Below are 5,318 nucleotides of genomic sequence, written 5' to 3' on the forward strand. Positions count from 1 at the left end.
ATCAATGCAGCAAGGATTAAAGCGGGCCAGAAACTCAACAGGCTTGAAATTGTTGTCTGAATTAAGGCTCTTCTCTTTGTCCTCATCCATGGGCAGAATTTCCCTATTCTCATGAAATGATTTGCCTCAAGCCCAGGGCAAATTGCTGTGCAGTTGAATCCTAGCACCCTTGGTGAGTTGGATGATGGTTAGTCAAGTGTCCAGGTTGGCCCATGTGTAAGTGGTCGTAGGGCACACAGATGGATGCAGTAACGCTCCTCACAAGGTACTGTCTAACTTCACAAATCGACAGTGTGAAGTAGTCTACAAACATTCTCAAGAACTGGGAAAAAGCAAAGGATTTTCCACCGAAGTGAAGAAAATGTGTACTAAAGACAAATGAAAGACAACAAACATTTCTGAAATATATACTGGGGCCTATCTTCAGGCTGTGCAAGGAAACCAATATCTCTAATCAAATGTACGCTATATGGAGGATCGATGTAAAAACCTATACTAATAATGGCCATTTATATATCTAAGTTAGACACACAGCTTCTTTTGAGCCCCTGAAAATAGGAGTTATTAGGTGCCTGACTCACCAGCACTCTTTTTACTGCCTTCACAAAAAAGAAAGATTGTGTTATCCCCACAAGAAATCAGACATAAGCCTGGCACATCTCATTCAGGTCTTTGCAGTGACCATTCCTACAAGTTTTGGAACCCACAACCTACACGTTGCACCTGGATTTTTGCAAAGAACATAAGACCCCACTGAGTTTTATTACTGATATTCAAACCTGTGCCCTCAGCAGACAAATTGTCCACCTGATCTAACTTTCTGGTATGTGTAGCTGACCCTTGCTGGATAGACACAAACCTATGCAGGAGGCATCTTAATTCATTGATCCACAGTACCAGTTGGTACACTTGGCCAGCAGACATATCTGTCAAGAAAGCTCATTGAGTTAATGTTCCTACTGTGGAATACCACAGGGCAACCTAAATGTCAGAGTTGTGGATCTTGTTGCAACCAAAGACCAGGCAGAGTTGTGTGGAAAGACTCTGGTCTACCGAGTCAGATGGTTTGCCACCCTTGCCAACTTACTTGGCACTTGTGGCAAGAGGGTAGTGTAGCGGGAACAGTCAAGTGGGAAGGGGGGAAAGATTGTCTTTTTTAACACAAAAGGAGTGTAAAATGCCACTCAGATCTCTTTGTCCGGGCAGCATTTTACAGTCACTGAAATATATTGGACAGAAGGGATAAGATCACAGCTGTACATCTTGTCGCATTTTAACGAATACAGAGTGTAAGGCTAGGTCTGACTAGAATTTTACATTCTTTACTAAAATAGAAATCTGATTATTTCATTTTCCTATTTATTCATTTATTAGCAGTTTCCTATTGCACGGAGCTGTCCAAGGGGTACAAAGCACTTCACATTTTTGTATACAATTACATGTTCTGCCCAGAACATGTAAAATGTATACAAAAAAATTGAACGTTACTGCTGGAAGTAACACGTCACAAATAACCCCTTCCGTGCTCATGACGAGCGCAGCTCGTCATGAGGCACGGTTGCGCTCTGCTCATGACGAGCTGAGCTCGTCATGACACGCGCGGCGCTCACACGCGGGGCTAATTCCCCTGCGGTGCTGAGCGTTCCAACAAACGGGCGTGGTCATGACGAGCTCAGCTCGTCATGAGCACAGCGCCACTGTGCAGCGTGACAAGCTGAGCACGTCACGAGCACGGTGGCCCTCGCGCCCTCCTCCCCCCCCCAGGACCACGGGGGAATTAGCCACGCGGTGAAGGTGATAAAGAATACAAATCAAGAATAATTGACAAAGAACAATAATGAACAAAGAAACTTGAAAAATTTCCAGAGTGAACTTTATTGAACATTCAATACAGAGTGCAATTTGGAGATGTTTCCCATGGGGACAGTGCTATTTACCGCAATTTATCTTCATCCTCATACTCAGGAGGATACACCAAACAGCACCAACGAAAATATTAAACTCATGACAACTCAGGTGACGGACATCATAACCCAGGTGTGCGAAGGTCCTATTCCCATTTGGATAAACAACACTATGCAACACCCATGATTTTGATGCTGCCCAATATTTGCAAAATCAGGTAAACCTGGGGAAGCTCCAAAAACGGATGGCTCCCCAGCGTAGGCGTAACAATGAGAATTCCAAGTGTGATGCATTTACAGCTCACATTGAAAGAGGAAAACACCTCTCGGGTTTGTTTTCTTGAAGGAAGGTGCCCCTTCCTGTACAAAAACAATCTTGTCTCAGGGGCGTAACACAGGCCCACGCAGCCCCAACGTTTCGGGGGGGGCGAGCTCCAGGGGCCCCCCTCGGCACACAGTACATTCGGTGAGAGTAGGGTCCGTCTGGGACATAGTTTTAGAGCTACGCTTGGCCCCTCGCCTCATAAATTAAATGGTGCTGGAAGTTACTCCTGAGGTGGGCGGGGCCGCAGTGGGAGCACTTGAAAGTTACCAAATTTGTTACTTTAATTTGAGCGGCAGCCAGTACAGTGCGTCATTATGCCGCTGCCCTGTGACGAGACCTGGTTGGAAACGAGAGGTGGTATTATAGTGTGATCACAGAGTCGAGGCTGCTGTGTGGCTCACGGAGGTATTCGTAGTTTTCAAACTTTACAGCCTGACAGACACTGAGCCTGTAGCTCTGCTGTCTGCTCTCCAGGCTGAGAGTGGTGACTGCTGCAGAGGATTAGGTAGGCTCCGTTCAGCTGACTGTTGATTTATTTATTGAAAACACTGACAAGAATTTAAATATAATTTCAGGCCCTCAGTGCTGCTCTGCTGTAGAAGAGATCATGCTCACTCTGACACCCGGCAGGAGGTGTTAAAGTACTGCTATGCCCTTGCTGCTTCACCAGCCCTGCCCCCCCAGGCAGAGATTCCCGTGTTCTGGACGGGCGTGTGATGCAAAGCATTCTTCACCTGCCCTGGCTCCATGTGTGTTCCAGGAATGGTCTGGGCTGTACTATCTTGGAAAAGCCTAGCAGACCAGAGCCTGTGACTTGTCGATGACCTGAACTAGCAGCTGCAAATGAGGATTCTGCAGACTGCCAACTCTTTCATGCATCACTGAGCCCCCAAAGTCAAGAGAGGCCCAGTGACTGCTGCTATCAGAGCAACGCAGCACCAGTTCAGGGGATTGGGAATTAAGCAGAACCCCTTAGTCCAGAAAGTTGGTTAGTGGCCTGTTCAGAAGAGGCCCTCCGTGCTTATAGAGTGATGTCTGAAGTTGGAGGAGTGACGTATACCTATGAAATGGTGCAGTCGGTACTTTGAATGAAAAGATACAAAAAGTGCTGGTACTTATTAGTCACAGTACCAATTCGCTCCTCCAAAGTGTTGCTGTTCTCCCATTAAATGTATTACAAACTGCTGAAAAGTGCAGAGGCTCTCCCTTTTAAATGCTAGTATATGAGAGTGAAGGTGAAGAAGGATGTGGTATTGCTTTTTGCTTTGGCACCTGCTGAGGAGGACTGGCCTGCCATTTCTGGTGCTTTACAGCAGTTTTGATATAATCTTGAAGTTTCTTATTGCTCAAATGGGTATCATTTCTGAAATGTATTTATCTCCCTCGTCTCCGTTGCTTGATTTTTGCTTGCAGGAAAGTATCACTCATAGTCGTTGAATGTCACTCATAATTACACTGCAATTCTGAAAATGTCACCCATGAGTAATCTGAAACCATGGCAGCTGTGCATAAACTGAATATAGACAGCAATGCGTTCTAGTGGTCCTGATCACTACTATTTTCTTTCGTTGCCACTTTCTTTTGTGCTATCACCTATTAGTAGAACCAACGTATTCCTTCTTTATAGATGTCTTTCTGAAGTCTGCTTACATTGAAGTAAAAATACGTTTTTTGTGTGTTTTTTTATAACAAAATTCTGAGTTGTGCCTGAGGACCTCTGTTTTCCCTGGCTGTATATCTGTAATTAATCACATGTTATTGTGAATGTGAGTCTTGTTTAGTTTGCTCCTGCTTGCACGTTTGGGCACTTAATATTGGTAACCTGTAGACATCATGCGAGATGGCCATGTCATTTTCGCAGTCTGAGTCAACATAGGTGCAGTCTAGAAATGCTGACCTAAGGAGAATTCTTGTGGGTCCATAACCTGCTGTTTTTGCTATTTGCTAATTCTACTACAAAACTATGGGCAACAGTTGCCCTTATCTTGAAAATCATCTTTTATAGCCACAAAGAGTTGAATTCCAATACCTGTCTTTCACGTCAGGGAACTATGTGCGCTTACCTAAAAAGGGCCCTGTTGGTTAGTTTTTATTGTTTTACGTGATGAGGAAAAACTAAAGACATATTTTATGGAAGGCCATGAAAAAATGATTGAAGTGCTTAATCAGTGGTACTTCCCATGGCTTAGGTGTTGTATTGCACATATGCACCAAGGTAGAAAGAAAAGTGACATTTATGGTGGCAAAGACCAAGTGGGTCGTGTTTACCATTGATCAGGGCCTGGCGGTCAGGATATACTCTTCTTGCTAATGGCTGACCGCACAGTGTTCAGGGCTATGACATAGAACACTCTAGAGTTCACTCCTACAGCAGATGCCAATACTGTTGACATTTGAAAAATAGAGAGAATAATGTAAATACAAATTTGAAAATAACATGACTTTGCAATAAGTAAAGTAACTCTTGGGCATATTAAATGGTTTGATTATCTCACATATGTTTATTGTCAAATTATTCTGGGGGAGAATAACTTTGTAAAACCTTGCACAATATGAAGACTGCATGCAAGTAAAAGACTTGCCTCCGTTCTAAGGTCATCTCCCTCTAATCCCAGTACTGGTTCTGGATGTAAATTAGAGCACTGATTATGATGAACACATGTTCCATGGCAATGACACATCTCTGATGGACACTTCTTCCCATGGATGTGTTTTGATTATCTGTAGGTACCAGACTGGATCCACATACTCTTTACAAAGCAGTAGCTTTCCGTTGCTGCCAGATGGTGCGGTGTGTCTTCAGACGTGACAACACTCGGCCGTATAATGATCCGTGGTGCGCCTCATATCTGTTTCTTTCTGGCACCCTGTTCTTGCAGTTAAAAACCCGCTTGCAAGGAGTAGAACCAAATGTATCTGTTGTATTGTATTGAAGGATGTATATTGTGCTTACTACCCGTATATATGGCTCTGAAGCACTTACCTTCATGGACAGCAAGCTATGCCATAAAGGTTGTGTGGCTGAAAGGGTGTTGTTTGGCACAACCCAGGCCTGAAATCTTAGAGGTCTAGGTGTTGTCAGCTGAGCA

The sequence above is a fragment of the Lissotriton vulgaris genome, chromosome 1_1 (genome assembly GCF_964263255.1).
Source record: "Lissotriton vulgaris chromosome 1_1, aLisVul1.2, whole genome shotgun sequence".
Lineage (NCBI taxonomy): Eukaryota > Metazoa > Chordata > Amphibia > Caudata > Salamandridae > Lissotriton > Lissotriton vulgaris.